Source organism: Coenobita brevimanus, chromosome 1 (genome assembly GCF_032717465.1).
Source record: "Coenobita brevimanus isolate Jiangsu-jjx chromosome 1, ASM3271746v2, whole genome shotgun sequence".
NCBI lineage: Eukaryota > Metazoa > Arthropoda > Malacostraca > Decapoda > Coenobitidae > Coenobita > Coenobita brevimanus.
In genome coordinates, this window is record NC_136954.1 from 30,536,674 (window position 1) to 30,556,152 (window position 19,479).

Sequence of the window (19,479 nt, forward strand, 5' to 3'; positions counted from 1 at the left end):
AACCATCAAAGGAAAGACTTAATAAAAAATAGGATGATAGTAAATTTAGTAAACAACAATAGCAACCGCCACAGCCACCACTACCACCACCAACGATCGTCATCATCATCTTCCTCCAACCCTTTTTTTCTCACCATTAGGAACGTAGAACCCGGGGGCTACGCTACTCAGTCCCGACATTAAAGGCAAGGGTGACCAGCCTCACTCCCAAGCGGCATATGCTGTAACCAGCCCGCGGGTGTAAACCTTCACAGGCTCAATTCCGTCGCAGAACTTAACCCATTCAACCACCAGGCGTCATATGGTGATATGGTTACCACCCAACGTATCCTGGTTACAGGATACCATTTAGCTTGCCACTCAGTGCAGAGTCACCCGAAGGCTGCACTTCATCGAGTAAGTGGATGGTGAGCGCCCCCACCTACCATAATACTCAAAATCAATCAGTGGAAAACCTTTGCAACTGGGGGAAGATGGAAGTAATCGATAAAGGCTGGAGTGTTTGGCGCAAGAAAACGTAAAGATACTGTGTCGAAAATCTGGAAAGGGAAAGCGGGAATTACGGCAAATGTGGGGAACAACGAGAGAGAGAGAGAGAGAGAGAGAGAGAGAGAGGGTACAATCTGCAACAAGGATAATCAAATAATTACATCAGTGTCCCAGTGGACTACCGTGATAAAATATAGATACTGAGATTAAACTGGGTACCATTAGACGATTAAGTGACACAACCATTTATTCCATTTTCGACTGAGTCGACTGCAATGAGGAAAAAATTCCCATCCTCACAATGCTTCTTGGCTGCTAGGAATTCTCTCAGCTGACCAACATCGTCTGGAAATATTTAGCCTGAATATGGTCAGTCAGATAAAAATGATAGATAAAGGGTTTTTATATTGATTCAGTTATTATATAGGTTTTCGTGAGGGTAAACTGTTGAGAAATTATACAGCACTATTTGATACTGTCTGTTTAATACTTTTCCCTCTTCTGATCAAGGAGGTCCAGTGTTGATTGTGGAGATGCAACAGCTTCAGCCAGACATGGACCCTCTCCAGGTCGATATCTGGCCGTAACTTGTATTATCACAATAAATCCAATTACCATATAAAGGTACAGTTCTTTTACTCCAGCAACACACGGAAATACCAAATCAAGACACACCTACAAAATTTGCTTTGAATTATACATCCATTACATTGTTGGTGCTCTTAAATTGACGGAATTTTCTACTTGGGTTTAAATGCTATGGTCCTTATATTTATACAAGTGTCTTTGTACTAACGATATAATGCCTACAAACAGTCACGTACCCAAGAAATCCATAGTTTCAAAATGATCGCTGCTGATATTATTTCCTTAGCCCATTCATGTTTTGTTTTGTTTTTCTCCTTTCTTCCTTGCTATCTCCAGACGATTTTAAGTTCCCCCTCCCCTTTTCTTAGCTAGAGGGTGTACATACAGCCTCCTTTAACCTATTCAATGAGAGAGATCTTTTCTGAACTGAACAACAACTCAGGATGTAGCATTAACCCACAATATGAAAAAAACCTGTGTGTGTGTGTGTGTGTGTGTGTGTGTGTGTGTGTGTGTGTGTGTGTGTGTGTGTGTGTGTGTAAACTTGCAAGTCATTCTGTCGACAGGGTGGATAGGTGGGCAGGGTCGGCAGGGTAAGTGGGAAGTGGGGTTGATGGACAGGGTGAGCGTGTGGTGTGGGATAGGTGGATGGATGGGTGATCAGGGTGTGGTGGATGGGGTTGGTTGGCAGGGTGGGGTGGTTTGGGTAGGCTTGGAGGGTGGGGAGGGTAGGGTAGGAGGTGGGGAGAGTAAGGTGGGTGGGGTAGGTGGATGGGCCGATGCGGTAGGTTGGTGGGTGGGCGGGCTGACAGGCTAGGGGGGCTGAGTGGGTGGGTAGGTTGACAGCAGAGTGGGCAGAGTGAATGGGTGGGTTGGCAGACTGGGCGGGCAGAATGAGGTAGGCCGATTGGATGGGGTGGGTAGGGTTGGTGGGTGAGCAGGTGTGGTGGGCAGGGAGGGTGGGTGGGTGGATGTGCTTTATGAGTGGGTGGGTTGAATGGGTGGGTGGATGTAATGCTTCCCGGAGGACAAGGCAGACGAGCTTACGACACTGGATGAGTAGTTAGTATGTGGGCTGGGTCGGTGGAATGGGGGGAAAAATGGTCCAATGGAAACAGACTAATAGGGTACACAGATTTATGGCTGGAACTGGTCTATGTGCGAAAATAGGACCATGGGGGAATATGACCTTTGGGGAAATTGGTCTAAGTCAAAAAATAAGACCAATGGGTTAAAAAAATAAAGAAAGAAAGGGCCAAAGATGAAATTGTTCCCAGAGAGAAGATAGGTAGATGTGGGGATTGGGTGTTTAGGCAACTCATGGAAAGAAAATGGGTCTATGGGGAGAACAGGTCCATGGGCAAAATAGTCTGAAAGGAAAGAGGTTCATGCGTGAAGTAGGTCCATGGAGGGAAAAACAGGTCAAAGGAGGGTAAACAGGTCTATGGAAGAAAGAGGTTCATGGGGAATAATAGATATTTGAAAAATGGTGCCAGGAGAGAAAATAAACCTCCGGGGAAATAGGTCCATGGGGGAAATAGGCCCATAAGGTGAAAAAAGATCCATGGGAGAAATAGGTCCATGGAGAAAGTAGGTTCACGGAGAAAAATAGGTCCATGAGGGAAAATAGGCCCATGAAAGATAATAGGTCCATGAGGAAAATAGATCCATGTACTAAAATAGGTTCATGGAGGAAAATGGGTCCACGGGTGTGATTTCCATGGGGGAAATAGGTGGGTGGGAGGATGACCCCTGAAGGGTGTAGCCGGAGGAGGGGTATTGTGCTGGTAAAGTATAAAAATAGGTTATTGGAGTGAATGGATTAAGATAAAAGTTCATGTATATGGTGTGTTTCATGTTAAATAAGTCCCACCTTTATGTTTTATTACTAGATACAGTAGAAACATGTCCACCCATAAATAAAAAGTTACTGGATTATATCTTAAAAATTTGGCCCATTACTTCACTCGATGTAGTGCTGCTCTCGGATGCCTGCCCTTTCTTCTCTTCCTTCCTTCTTTCCTCTTCTGTCTTTCTTTCCTTCATTCTTTCCTCTTCCTTCTGTCTACGGGTGATTCTGCACTAAATGACCAGCCAAATGGTTTCATGTACACCAGGAAACCATTTTCTATGTGGGGTGGTAACCATATAACTGAATTATGACGCCTGGTGGTTTAGTGGGTGATTAAGGCGCTGCAATCGGATTGAGCCTTGGCAGGTTTATATCCAAAGGGGTGGTTGGGGTATATTGCTAACCCAATTCCATTCAGGGATGACTGAGGCTGGTCGCTCGTCTTAAATGTCAGGACGAACTTGCCTAGCCCCGGGCTCCTATGCTCCTCATGGGGCAACACAGGATTGGATGATGAATGAATGATGACTTCAAAATGCCTATCTCTCTCTCTATTTCTCCATCTATAGGCAGATGCCTCAGTCCCGGAAGGGGCTAGCCACAAACGAATCGCCTCTAATTGCCTTGTCCCCTACCGTCCAAGTGCCCTTTCCTCCAATTCACACTCCTTTTACTAATATACCTCTCCACCACATCCTATTACCTCATCCTCGGTCTTTCCCTTCCCTTTTGCCCCTCTGCCTCATCCATACACACTCTCTTCGTTAGTCTCTCATTCTCTACACCTTTAAGACCAATAATTGTTTGCTAACGTAACAGATGACTGTATTACAAAGGAGATATCGTGCTCCCAATGATGATGATGATGAAACACTCACACACACACACACACACACACACACACACACACACACACACACACACACACACACACACAAACTGTAGCCAAACAGTAAATTCCAGTCAGTGTCAATATTCCAGGACCACGTAAGGCGGCGAGGTCTCGTAACTGGAAACACTACTATGCATTTTCTGGCACACTAGCCGACAATGTAAATAGGGATAAAACCTGCCCATGCGGAAAGACCCCAGCGGTTACAAAATGTGCCAAAAGTTTAAGTGAGTTGAGAGAGCAAACTTGTGTGTGGTAGTGATAGTGGTGGGGTGTAGGTGGGACAGGGGTGTGGTTGGTGTGGTAATGTGGGTGGAGTACAGTTAGGTGGATGGTAGGGAATGGGTAGGTGGATTATAGACAGACAAACAGATACAGATATATTAGATAGATAGATGATAGAGGTAGATAGATTGATACATACATTCATAAAGAAAGAAAGCATTCGGGAGCCGAATGATAATCGCCCGCCAGAATATGCTGTTTGCAAAGTCCAAGATTTAGGCCATATCTTGATACCCTGAAGGTTTCAAGTTGATAGCTCAATCCGTTCATGAGATAAAATGGTGCTAAAGGCGGGCGATAAAAACTAGTTGACTTTTGGCAGCCATTTTGGTGACCTTGACTTTGTCCCCGAGTGCCCATTTTCGAACTCTGCCAAGATTCTGGCCATACCTTCATACCCTGAAGTTCTCATGTTGATAGCTCAGCCGTTCATGAGATATAATGGGAAAACACACACACACACACACACACACACACACACACACACATAGGCAGTCAAAAACATTATCGCTCAGCCTTCCAAAGGTGGTCGATAATTATGATCATTAACACGAAATGAACTTAACCAGAAGCACAGAAACTACGTCTGGGGATTTAAGTGAGTGGTTATCGTCCCCGACCCCAATCCCAACCCGGCAAGAATATTTCCAGTATTTCATTCTGACGACCTCCTCCCCCCCACACACACGTGGTAGGTGAGGAACACACCATCCACTCATCTAATGTAGTCTGACCTTCAGAAACACTGAATGACAAGCCGAATGATTTCCTGTAATGCAAGAAACTACGATTCTGGATGGTAATTATAGTGTCACATGGATGCTGGTGGTTTAGTGAGTTAAGGCGCTCTAAAAAGAAGAGTACCGTAAGAGCTTTCTTCAGAGGGGTGCTTGAGGTTTCTTTCCCAGGTATGGACACTCAGGTGATGGCAGGCTGGTCACCTTCGAAACAGGGACTGGATGAATAACAGACAGAATTAGAATGGATTTAATGTTAGGATATACTGTATTTAAATCCTGAGCAAAACAGTAGGTATAACAAGAACGCCACTTACAGGTTCTGGGATGGTGTGCTGTCCCCATCCTTAGCCCCTTTAGAGAGTAGCTATCCTTTGTTATCACGACAAAGGAATGAATATTAATGTAGTATGTGTATTGGGTACACGTTCAGGTACGTCATGAAGTCTATAGAAACTAAGCCTTGATGCTGGAGAGGGGCCACAGTTCCTGGTCCTAGCCTAATCGCAGCAGAAAATACCCACAGTTTTCCGAGATAAATAGATGTATTACTTAGTGCGCTGTACGAGTAATACTGGACGAATGCACTGGCTGTTGACCTGGAAAGGGATAGGCATAAACAGAACATGTTTGGTGAATCGTTTACCCAGAAAATTACCTAACTAGTCAGGTCAGGTGCGGATAAGGGGATGGGTCTATTATGATGTGGCAGGGGTAAACCAGCTCTGCTGTCGGGCCCTGCTGCGGATGTCACTGATTGCATTGCGCAGTTGACCCTTGTGCGGTGTGGTGCGGTGAGGATCTGTCCCTTCTCCCCTTTGGGGCTAAGATGCGAATGAATGTGTTTGAATGGATGAGTAAATGGGGAGTGTGTCGTCCTGTCTCGGCTACATCCTTTTCCTGGGGGGAAGCAGCCTAGGTATATAGATAGATAGATGAATGTCAAGATTTTTACTGCAATAACTTGGCTAACCATGGCAGCGCCGGGTAGGACTGCCTGATGATGATGCTTAACCTCCTTCACCGCAGCTTATGACCACGTGTAGCCGGACTGGAGGGTCGATCTGACAAGGAACCAAGAAGACTCAGTACTTCCTAAGAGCTACGGTTCATAGAAATTCATGCACCTACAGCTTAGTATGCATGCTATTGGAGTGGTCCAGCTCAATCAGGTAAAATCTGGCTGACTAGAGTAAGTAATATAAGTGAATTTAATAAATACCATCGACGCCCAGACGAAGATCGTTTCGTTTATAAAGACTCCAACATGCTTGCATGCGTCTGTCTAGATCACCTAATAGTGACCCTCCATGCTGCTTGATCTTTGGTAGCCTCCCTATTCAGTCTCTTATCTCTGAGGTCACACTCGATGACCTCATCCCAAGTCTTTTTCGGTCTGCCTCTCGCAATCCTACCTCCAACTTTAATATCTCTAATTTTCTGCACCCAGCTACCATCTCCCATCCTCTCCACATGCTCAAACCATCTCATTCTACCTCTCCTCACCACAGCACCAACACACTCCAGTCCCATCCTTCCTCTTAAGTCTTCCATTTTAAACCTTGCCACCCGGGCCTCACATTCAAGGACGCACCTAACTATTGTCATTTCTGTATGGTTGAGCCGGTGATTATTCTCTTCCTTTACTGCCCAGGTCTCACTGCCATGCAGCATTACATTCCTAACACATGCCGTATACAAAGATCCCTCAGCACGGAGGGAGAGCCCTCTCATTATCACGAGAGGAAACAGCTCCCTCAGCTTCTTCCAACCACTCCTCACTTTAGCCACATAGCTAGATCCAGCCACACCTCCAGCACATAACATGTCTCCCAAGTAACAAAACTCGCGAGATACTCACCAGCAAGATCAATCCTTTCAGGCCTGACAATTTCCACATGCTCTCCCCGACACACCACACACATGAAATCTGGATTATCTCGCAGTCCGCGTATGATACCACTACATCTCTTATCCACCCACTTATCATAGACAACTGCACAAGATGGGAAATTCCTTCCCACGCCTTTGTGGTGAACCGCACATTTCCCCTCTCCCTCTCCTTTGACAGTACCTCCCCCTACCCTTGATACCATCCCCTTTGTTTTATCTACATTTACTTTCAAGCCCTTGTGCCCCATACCATCTCTCCATTTCCTAAACCTTTCCTCCGCCTCCCTTTCATTCTCAGCAATCAACACCAAATCATCGGCATACAACATCTCCCTGCGTAGTCCATTACTGAAGACACGTGAAAGAGCTTCAAGCACCATGACAAACAGTAAGGGGCTCAAGACTGACCCCTGATGCACACCAATATTCACGGAAAACTTATCATTCAAATCTCAAATCTCCATTGATTCACACCTGGGTGTGAGCAAACACATACATAACCATAACCACTAATCAGCCACTCCTCGATCCCAAGCTTTCTCATTGTCCACTTCATCACCTCTCTAGGGAGTCTGTCAAAAGCTTTCTGCAAATCAACAGAGTACAGATCCCTTTTCTTTCCTACATATTTTTCCTGAAACATCGAATAATGAATATAACATTATTGGTCCCTTTGTGTGGCATAATCCCAAACTGCATCTCATCAGTATTCACTCTTTCGCTAATCATACGGTTTAGACCTCTGTCCATTACCTTCATTACCTGGTCCAAAAGTTTCATGCCTCTATAATTTCCTATTATCAGGGGATCACCCTTCCCCTTGTGCACATTTACAATCACACTCTTCAGCCAATCATCTAGGACAACACATTAATATCCATCCATCCATCCATCCATCCATCATCCAATCCTACGTTGCCCCATGAGGAGCGTAGGAGCTCGGGGCTAGGCAGTTGGTCCTGACATTTAAGATGAGTGACCAGCCTTACTCATCCCTGAGTGGCATTACTTGAGCAATAAACCCCAACCATCCCTTGGATACAAACCTTCACCGGCTCAATCCGACTGGAGCACAATAATTACCCACTCAACCACCAGGAGCCAAAAATTTGGTTATATGGTTACCACCCAGCAGAGTAAATGGTTTCCTGGTGTGCAGGAAACCATTTTGCTTGTTACTCAGTGCAAAGTCACCCACAGGCAGAAGGAAGAGGAAAGAATGAAGGAATGAAAGACATAAGAGGGAGTGTAAAGTCACCCGTAGGCAGAAGGACGAGGAAAGACTGAAGGAAAGAAAGACAGAAGAGGATGGAAGGAAAGAAGGATGGAGGAGAGGAAAGGGCAGACACCCGAGAGCAGCACTACATCAAGTGAGTGGATGGTGAGTGCCCCCACCTACAACAATCACACTAATACATAATCGTATTTATCAAATAAGTAACTAACTCCACTCCTACATCTCCTGAGGCCTTCAGCATTTCAGCAATCAACTGACAAACACCTGCCGCCTTCCCCACCTGCATCCTGCCTATTGCCCTGCACACAGTAACTGCATCAATTAAAGCCCAGGGGCCAAACACTAGATCTGCTGACTCCAAACCTTCCCTGTTCCCTTCCCTGTGACAGTCAAACTTCTCATTCAGCAACCGGGTAAAATGCTCTCTCCAGGTGCCTTTAATATCCCCACTGTTCACCAGTACATTTCCTTCATCATTCTTCACACACTGCTCACCTATGATATCCCTGTTTTCCCTCTTGATCTGATTTGCCACCTCTAATATCATATTCTTCCTTTCAACACATTTAGGTTATTATATATATATTTAATATCCCCACTGTTCACCAGTACATTTCCTTCATCATTCTTCACACACTGCTCACCTATGATATCCCTGTTTTCCCTCTTGACCTGATTTGCCACCTCTAATATTTTCTTCCTTTCAACACCATCTAGGTTATTATATATATATATATATATATATATATATATATATATATAATCATCAGCCGTTTGAGTATCCACTGCAGGACCGGCCTATCCCGACCAAAGTCGGGACGATACAGTCAATGTATCTCTACCAAGTGGCTTAGGCTGTCTGGCAGAGATTGTATGTGGGGTGAGAAGTGCTTGTAAGTGTAATTGTATTGATGGAGTGGCTTTGGATGTGTGTGTAGTCCGTGAACCAAGTGTAATCGGCCCGCGCAAGCCGACAGGGTGCAAGCATACTTTATAGTAAGCGACACTGGTTCAACCACAGCACCCCTTGTGTCCGCCAATGCAGTACGTGGCCGGGTGAACACTCCCAAAGTTTATTACCCTGGCGGGGTGCGAACCCTGGTTCACCCGTGTACGAAACGCACACTCTACCACTGTACCACAGAGGCTCCATATATATATATAGATAGATATATATATATATATATATATATATATATATATATATATATATATATATATATATATATATATATTGTCACGTAGCTTTAGTTCTGAGCAGACACCGGCTGATCCCGAACAAGGTGCGTAACAGAACCCACAAAACAAATTTAGGATCAAATCAATGGTTAGGAATCCTTGTGTTCCTTTTCCCTCAGGCTACAGTAAAAATCCTCATTCCCTAAAACCTGTATTTACTTTCACCAACACTATTTACCACAATAAAGCATGAATCACATTACACACCGAATAATAAACATAACATAGAAATATACAAAGTTCTGCTATATGGGTCAGCAGATAATATCACTCACAATTACAGATAAATATATATATTGATATAAAACCACAACCCGGCTCCGCCGACCACCGACCAGCCCTCGTCACCCTCTCCCTTCACAGTCCAAGGTAGTTCTGCTCATTCCCTCTTCACCAGCTCCCACTACAAATCTGTTTAGAATTCGAATGAGTCCGAACCCTCAAGCCCTGGATCCACAACCCTTGTCAACATCGCAAGTGTGCTGCAGCATGGCCCAGTCGTTCGGTCTTTGTCCCAACAGCATTCCGAGATCGCTAGTGAAGATGGTGACATTACATACAAAGATCAGGCACTTGTAGGTGGTCGGGTGAGCCGTGCCGTGTCATTGCCACCCACGTAACAATATATATATATATATATATATATATATATATATATATATATATATATAGATAGATAGATATATATATATATATATATATATAAAACAAGGAAGAAAGGTTGCTGGTTCCTTGAAAGCTTGTGATAAGAAACATGGAAGTGAACGTGGAAGTGAAAAAGTTACTACATGACAGTATTGTGATACCAACTCTAACCTATGGAAGTGGAGGTTGGACCTTGTTGGAGGGACAGAAGTCAAGTGAAAGCAGTGGAAATGAGTTATTTGAGAGGAGCATGTGGAGTCACATGGAGAGACAGACTGACAAATAAGGAAGTGAAGGAGCGTTGTGGTGTGGATGTGGATGTGATAGGAAGCGTAAGGAGAATGAAGTGGTTTGGCCATGTGGAGAGGATGGAGAGTGAGAGACTGACGAGGAGAGTGTATGTAAGTAAGGTGGAGGGTGGGAGAGGGAGGGGGAGGCCAAGGATGAGATGGAGCGATGGTGTTGAGATGTATATGAGAGAAAGGTGTGTGAGCTGGGAGCAGGGCAATGAAATCGCGGGGGACAGGGCGACATGGAGGCGATTTATTTGTGGCCACCCCTTACGGGATGAAGGCGTCTGGCAATATATATATATATATATATATATATATATATATATATATATATATATATATATTATGTGTGTGTGTGTGTGTGTGTGTATTCATTTATATCTACATATATCACAATAATGATACTACTCATAAACACTGGCCTAGGATAGATATAGGTAAATAATTATACAGTTAACATAATAAAAAATCCAGCCAACGTCCCCAACTTACATCTTGCTTACTTTCCCCTCCCTTCTGCGTCCATCAAACTCATAATCTCCATTTAGAGCCATCCCTTTTCTTTTCTTCTCAGTTTCCAATATTTTTTCTCTCTCCTCCTTGCCAATCTTCTTTACCTCCATTCATGTCCATCTCTCTCGTTGTGTTCTTCTTTCCCCTTTTTCCCCAGTCCTGATACCGCTCTCCTCATCCTAACTCTTGCACTCTTAGATTTCATGACCAGAACTCATCCTTCTTTCAGTTTCATTTTTTTTTTCCTCGTTCTTCCCTCTCTCTCCAATTCCTCTAATTCCCTCTCATTTCCTCGATTCTTAAACTCTTACATTATTTTCGCCACTCATTCTTATACTCCTCTCTCTGCCTGTCTGTCTGTCTGTCTGTCTGTCTCTGTCTCTGTCTCTCTTTCTTCCCACCTCACTTTCCCCTTCTTCTGTCCCTTTAATTTTCATTTGTTCACTAGGTCTTCTCTCATACTTCCTCGCCTCTTGTCTTGATTTTCTTCTAATCCTATCCATGTTATAAAAATCATTTCTCCTCCCCTTTCTTTCGCTTTTTTTCTCTCTCCTTCCTCCCTTTACGTCATTTCGTTTCCCAGTTCTCCCTTCTTTTCAACTGTATTTCTCCTCTATAGTCGGAAATGCGTGCCAGGTGTATAAAAGACCTGTTTTTTACGGCAATTTACAGAACACCTGATCTTGTTAGATGTGATTAGCCTGCATCCTACATTACATGGCGTAGTCAGCAACGATTCAGGAAGGGCAGACATGATCTACCTTATCTTTATCATAAACTTTAGAAATGATTGTAAAAAAGGGGGCTTTTCCATGCCTTTCTTTATCTTACATTCTGTCACTAAAAATTCACAATCTCCATCTTACTTTACTTTTCACGTTCACATTTCTTATTACTCTCTCGTTTTTCCATCTCTCTTCCACACCACCTCTCTCCTTCTTGAATCTTGCACACCCATACATTTCCTGTCTTTCCCTCTGTCTTTTACATTCCTCCACTTTTCTTCTCCCCATTTCATCCTTTGTACACTTTGTTTCTCTAGTTCTTCCTTTTATTCTCCATTCCTCTTTTCGATTTCGTTTTCTTCTGGACATTTGCCCTCTTTACATTTCTTAGATCCCTTCCACTTCCCCGTCTTTCTCAACACTTCAGAAACCCTCTCGCCTCCTCTCAGCTGTCTTTCTTTCCGTCTGGGCTCTTTTTCTTCCTTATTTCCTCCCTTCCTCTTCCCTCCCCTACCTTCTAGTCCTCTCCCTTCCCTTACTCACTCCCCTCCTATACACTCCTCTCCCCTTCCTCTCTCATCCCACCCCATCTTCTACCTCCCTCCCCTCCCATCCCTTCCTTTACTCATTTCTCTTTTGTCTTCTCTCCTTCCCTTCCTTCGCTCCCCTTCCCTCCCCTCCTAAGCCTTTACCTTTCATCTTTTCTATCCTCTCTTAACACTTCCTCCATTCCCTACCTTCCCTTTTTTCTCTTCCCCTCTCTTCTCACTCCCACCATTCTCTCTCCTCCATCACTGCATTACTACACTCATTCCTACATTCTTCCACTTATCCTTCACCCTCCTCATCTCCCTCCTTTTCTCCACTTCTCTCTCATCTCTCTCCTTACCTCCACCCCTCTCTCATCACCCTCCTTACCTCCACCCCTCACTCATCTCCCTCCTTACCTCCACCCCTCTCTCTATCGCATCTCTCTCCTTACCTCCACCCCTCTCTCTCATCTCGCACCTTACCTCCACCCCTCTCTCATCTCCCTCCTTATCTCCACCCTCACCCACCCCCCCTGGTCTCCATTAACACTATATCAGGATATTCTGGCCGCTTGTTTGCTGGGCGTAGCTTGGTGGCGGCCTGAGATATTACTGCCTCCCTTGACCACCCCCTGGAATTACCCTCTCAGGCCCTCCTCCACCCCCTTCATGTCCCTCTTTCACCATCTTTCATTTTTCTTCTACTCACCGTCGCAATCCACTTCAGTTCTCCTTCATGCCTTCTTGTAAGTCCCCTTCTTAGATCCCTGTACCTCCCCCTTCTGGCAGCCCTTAAGTCCCCTGTGTGTTCCATTTTATTCCCTTTTTTTCACCTCTTCTGTGATGTCCCCGTAAGTCTTCTTCTAGCCCCCTTTTGGCATCATTGAAGTCCCATTCTTATCCCCTACTATTGCGCCAATCTTTGGTGCTCTCTCTACCTCCAGCCGTTGTAGTGATATTCTTGCCTTCTCTCACCCTCTTTAGCTCTTCCCCTCGACTCCCTCTCCCTAGTAAGTCATCCTTTAGCTCCCGTCTAAATCCACTTCTTGGTCCCACTTCTCCTCCCCCCCTTTTCAGTCCCCCTCCCCCTCCTAGAAATCTCCCTCTTGGTCCTCTTTCACCTTTAGGCTTTCCTCTTGGCTCTCTCTCGCCCTCCTCTCTAATTCCTCCTCTCAAACCCTCTTTAAGTACTCTTTTCGCCCCCCTTCCCCCAGTATTGCCCCCCTCCTGGTCCCTACTGAGAGAGAGAGAGAGAGAGAGAGAGAGAGAGAGAGAGAGAGAGAGAGAGAGAGAGAGAGAGAACCAAAACCAAAATCTTTGGAAGGTTGAAAGTGGTGTTATAAATCATGAAGTGAGACTCTGGACGGAACTCACATAAACTCTTACTCTTCTGCAGGAAGTATAAGAGAGAGAGAGAGAGAGAGAGAGAGAGAGAGAGAGAGAGAGAGAAGAGGGGGAGAACGAGGAATAGCGAGAAAGGATGGGAAAGGAGACATAAGGGAAGAAGAGGGAGGGGAGAGGAGAGGAGGGGTAGTGGAGAAGGGAGGGAAGAGAAAGAAACAGGACCAGGAGAAGAGAAAGGATGGGAAGGGAAGTGAGAGGGTGAAGAGAAGGAGGTGGAGAGGGGGATAAGGGACGAGGAGGGGGGCAGAAGAGGGCCAATGCGAAAAGAGAAAATGGAAACTGAAAAAGAAATTATGAAAAAAATTAACGTGACTTTGAAATTATGTCACGTAACGAGGGTAACTCCAGTATTCTGTTCCTGCTAACGCCAGGCGATTTTAATGAATTGAGAGTGAGTCACAGGAGCCTGGGTGTTAATAAGATATAATTAATCATGTATCGATGCAGTTCTCATTATCCCTGACCTCTGACGCTATCAATGATATTCGCATCGTCATAATGAGCAAGAATGATATTAATGATACGAAGAACACGGACAGTGACAGCGCTAGAATGTACCGGTAAGTCACTGAATCACAGGTATAAGTTGGAGCTGACTACTGTATGCCTTTCATTATCGTTATTATTATTATTATTAACCAACCCGTGTTCGCGAAGCAAGAGTGGGTGATATGTTTTAATCAGTGTGCGTATTGCTATTAATTTTTACCCAATTTCAAACAACCTTGGTGTAAAGACTGAGGGTTTGCCAATGAAAAAAATAAACAAACAAATAGAATCTTGATCTTGAAAACAACTGGTCTAGGGTCGAGAACAGAGTTAGATCAAATAAGAGTTTTCACCATATTTAGACAAAGACTCGTAAAATGGCCAAGAATATGGCCGGAATAAATGGACTCGATTTTCACAACAATCAGTCAAAGGTTACACGGAAAAGTCAAAGACCAAGGCAAGTCAACTTAGTTTGATATAATTTGAGCCAAACTGAGTGGAAGTGTCAGGTAAGAAGGAAGGGACTCAGTTTGACAACAGTCAGTCAATGGTCAGGGACACAGGACAAGGTCAGAGTTCGATTAGTGTGATGTGTGTGAAAATAACAATAATAATAATAAAAGGAGATTTGATCATATTTGGCTCAATCTTGGTGAATGAGTTGAGGATCACACATGAGGCTGACCTATTGTTTTTGAGAACATCAGGTCAAAGGTCATTGTCACAAGGCAAGATCAAATTGAACGGTTTTTCTTCGATGTAGACTAAACTTTATGGAAGGATTCATATTCAAAACAAGGAGAATGAGATTCAGTTTGGCGAATAATCAGTCAGGGTCAAGGTCACAGTGTAAGGTCAAATGTTAAGGTAGCTATGCAAAGTCAACTCAAATTGTTTTTATCTGATCTGAAGCAAAGTTGGTGGAAGGGTTCAAGGATAGGTAAGAATGAAGCAATTCAGTTTTGAAAGTAATCAGTTGAGAGTCAGGGACACAGGGCGAGGTAAAATATTAGGCTCTTCCAACACTTAATGGAAGCTGGTGTTGCACTTCTGAGAGCTCCTTGTTGCTGCTGCTGTTGTTGTTACTACTACTGTTGCTACAACAACAAAAACAACAACAACAACAACTACTACTACTACTACTAATATTATTATTATTGTTATTATTATATGTATACAAAATAAGGAAATATCGACTTCAGCGCCAATCACCTGTGTTACAGCCAGCCTCACATCCTCTACAACTCATTAACTGCCGTGAGACGATTTTTTTCTTTTCAGAGAATGTGCCACACTATTCTGAGAGTGTTAAGAGAATGAGTGCCATAAACCATTCCCAGGACAACTCTGCCATTCTATTCCACATAAAGACGATGCAGTTCAACTAAGAATGAGTTAATATACTGCAAGTGTAATTACAACACAGGGATGAAGGTTACTTATTTTTCAGGGGCTAGTGTGTCGCTAGGTGCACAAAACTCCATAAAGAGGCAGGGAAATGCCGCCGCCTCTGGAAAGTGTTGCATTCCTGACAAAATCTCCATAATATCACGGGATCTCATCGAATTTCGCGCCATGAGGATTTCTTACTACATTTGGTGCCAAGGTCGCTAAAAGAACGCCCATATCCGGGATGTGGTTCAAAATACCGCAACTTGTGTGTGTGTGTGTGTGTGTGTGTGTGTGTGTGTGTGTGTGTGTGTGTGTGTGTAACTAATTCTGTAAATTGAAGGAAACTGGCCACTCACCTTCGCAGGTAAAAATACAACTGCAGCAGATGAACATATTGTGGCTTGAATCATTTTCATCCGGTGAGGCTCTTTATATTTTATTCTTCTGCCACCACACGAACAAACTCAACTTTCGCTCGACTTACCGAACTGGGGTTACTAGATACAGCTTCCATTAACTCCCTTTTCTATAAGTGAGGTCTTACCGTTGAATGAAACCGTCTGGTGGTGGTGTGAGTACAATGTAATGTCCTTCATCGGTATAAGGGAGTTAATACTAATAACACCAAAAACGAAATATAAAGAAGGCTTGCTGTACCGTATTTAGGAAAAGTGAAAGAATACCCACAAACCCCACTGAGCCCCGTGTGTGTCATTTTATTCTGTTTAATGCCAGTCGATCAGGTTTAGCTACAGGAAAGCCATAGGCACAGGCCTCAATTGGATCCAAATACAATATACAATATATATATATATATATATATATATATATATATATATATATATATATATATATATATATATAGGTTGATATAGCATATAAGAAGACGATGACGGCGATGACGATATTACTGCTGATGATGTTGACGACGGGGACGACGACAACAATGATGATGATGATGATGATGACGGCACCAGTGACGATGATGATGATGATGATGATGGCAATGACATTAGCAATAATGATAACTATACTTCATTCATTATAACTAGTCAGAGATTTTCACCATATACAGGTGTTTTCTCGTAATTCAGTAACAGAGAATACAGTGTCAGGGCTCTACATTCTTCCCACTGCACCGAAGCGTGACTTGCACCTTATATTACTCTTTTGTTATCGCACAGCATTAAAGAGGGAGAGAGGGTGAAATTACTCCCTGGCATAGTGAACTGGGTAGAGGTAATAAGTGTCCAAGAAGTGGAATGTGCCCGAGCGAGTGGACTGCATTGGACTTCAATAGCTTTAGGGATGTGATCCAATTCACTACTTTCCACTGCAGTTTCTCCTATTCCACTGATTGAACTGGTTTTCGTTTTGCTGCTTGCTATCAGAAAAATTAATATACGCAAGTCGCGACTTCCGCCTCACCCCAAAACTCCAATTCGTCCACTCTGCATGTGGCGACAGTGGTACCCAACATAAGACAAAATCGGCCAATACATAATCTCTCATAAAATCGTTATTCCTGAACCAATTTTCATCGTTTAAGTGTCAAATCAAATGTGTTTAAGGATACTCAGTTAAACGAACTAATATGAAAACTCCTATCTTCAGTGAGTTCTGGGCTATAACAATAGTGATATCATTTCAATATATTCCATTATAATTCTGTAAACTATAAGATGGTCTTGCACATGGCCATATCAGTTCTTCATAAGGACTTCAAAAAGGTAAGTTTAATATTTCTACAAACATTTCTCGGTTACAGGCTCATCCAGGTTAAAGCCACATTTACCCACTAGCCCGGGGACAAAACACCGTGATCATTAAGTTCTCGCTCGCTCGCTTCGCTCACTCACCTGAATAATTTGGAGAATAACAATTGCAGAACGTATATAACAATGAAGAAGATGGAGGAGGAAGAAAAAACGAACAAACTAAAAAAACAACAACATGATGATGATGATGATGCACCTCCCACAGACTCTTCACTGTTAATTGCATCTAAGCTTTAATTCAGCCTACCAATAACAAACACACTAACCCTCCCAGGCTTCTATGACTCACCCTCAGCTGCATAAATTCTTATGGCTTAAGGTGGAATACAGTGCTAGAGTTGGCGCGACTTTGAGGGGGTTAATGATGGAATCCTTGTGTTTTTATGACTCATTTTCTGCTGAATAGAATCGTCTCCTGTAAACAGGGACTGAATTACACAGGTTTTCTAGGTCTGGAGAGAGAGAGAGAGAGAGAGAGAGAGAAAGAGAGAGAGAGAGAGAGGACTGCCACAGGGATAAATATTCAGTTTAATTCACACAACATAAAATACCTCTATCAAATATGCAAAACTCGCTCCACTAATTGCATTATGAAAACAGAACTGGATTTACTACCACACCCAAATTAAAACAAAACAAGGTAACAGTAAATAAAACTTTTTGTTTTTAATTCTCCACTTCAGTTCGAGGACGTCCTTGCTGCCAACGGACGCACTTTCTCAATTTGGCGCGAATATCTAGTGGTGAGGGGATCATCATCATCATCATCATCATTTTTCCAATGTAAGGTTGGGATCATCATCATCTTCATCATGTCCCTATTTCCAGTGTAAGGTTGGGCTCATCATCATCATCATCATCATCATGTCCCTTTTTCCCATGTAAGGTTGGGATCATCATCATCATCATCATCGTCATCATCATCACTATGTCCTTTTTTCCCATGTAAGGCTGGGATCATCACCATCATCATCATCATCATCATCATGTCCCTTTTCCCCATGTAAGGTTGGGGTGATGGTGGATTACAAACCTACTCCATTAAGACTCCCAGGCTCCTGTGACCAATGAGGCTGAAAGTCAAATCCACGGAGAGAAAACCAGGCGAGGCGAGCGACAGGACACTTCTTAGCTATGTACGTACAGCGGGTGACCTGTACGCACCTGACATGACCTCATTTCTCTCTTATACATGTTCTAGTCGTGTTTTGTGGGTCTTGAAGGGCATCTGATCCTAGGGGCAGGAACACCACTATCTAAAGCTGGGCATAGGTGGACAGTACCGAGGCAAAAAAGTACCAAGTTACATTACCGAGTTACAATTCGAGTACCGGTAGCAGTAGTGACACTACTTTTTTCGTCATGTATCAAAATTGGTACCGACGGTACATTTTTAAGCATATTTTGTCGGTACTCGGTACCGGTACATTTTATTTATCTATATTCACGCATCGTGTGATGAAAAGGTGAGGAGAAGGCCTACATGGGAGTGCTGCTGCCGACCCTGGCCATGTGCTAGCCTCTAGTGAACGCAGTGATTGGGGGTGTGGAAGGCAGGTTCGGCCATCGTTTCGAGGACAGTAACTGCCAACTTGCTGCTGCCTTTCATCCCCAATTCAAGCTATCGTGGTTGGCGTAGTTACCTGAGTCTGCCTACAACGACACAGAGAAAATGAGGAGAAGAGTGGAGAAGAAGATGGTGTCAATAATGGAGATCACGCTAGAGTACGCGGAGAGCAGCACCATTGATGATGACAAGCAGGATGTCAAGGAAGAGTTTCCGAACCCCTCTATGTAAAAGGCAGAAAGAAAATGGAGACTGGGATAAAGCTAGTAAAGGAAATTTTGGAGAAACCCCAGAAACATAAAATCAACAAGGACTGCTTTCCTTGCAAGGTTTTTCAGAGACTTATTTGTAACTTATAACGCGCCAGTACCATCCACTGCTGCTGTGGAACGTCTGTTTTCATTGGGGAAGGACTTGCTCAAACCAAAACGGGTGGGACTCTGTGACTATCATTTTGAAGTGCTCATTTTCCTCAAGGGCAACACTGGAAAAGAAAACTGAAGTGCACAGTGTAATTATTAATCAGATTATTGTGCATGTAATGACACGATGTAGTCATAAAATTATGTTTATTTTGATAAACACTAAACTAGGTGTATAAGAATGTGAATTACAGTGGCCGGTTAAAGTTTAGCAATCTATGTATTGAAAGTAAAGGACCGAACGGTCGCAAAACCTTATGCTTTAATCACCCCATAGTTAATGTGACTCTGACAGTTGTCTGACAACATCTTTCATCTCTCCTCAGGTTCGGCTCTCCTGACAAGACTAGTCTCTGGGTCCTCAATGTGGTAACAAAAAAATAAACTTCAATACTTAGCAAGTTTACTTTATTCATATTCATGTACCGAGTACCTAGTCGGTACTCGGTACTTTTTTTTTTTGTACCAGTACCGGTAGTGACTCTACAATTTTGGGCAAGTACCGG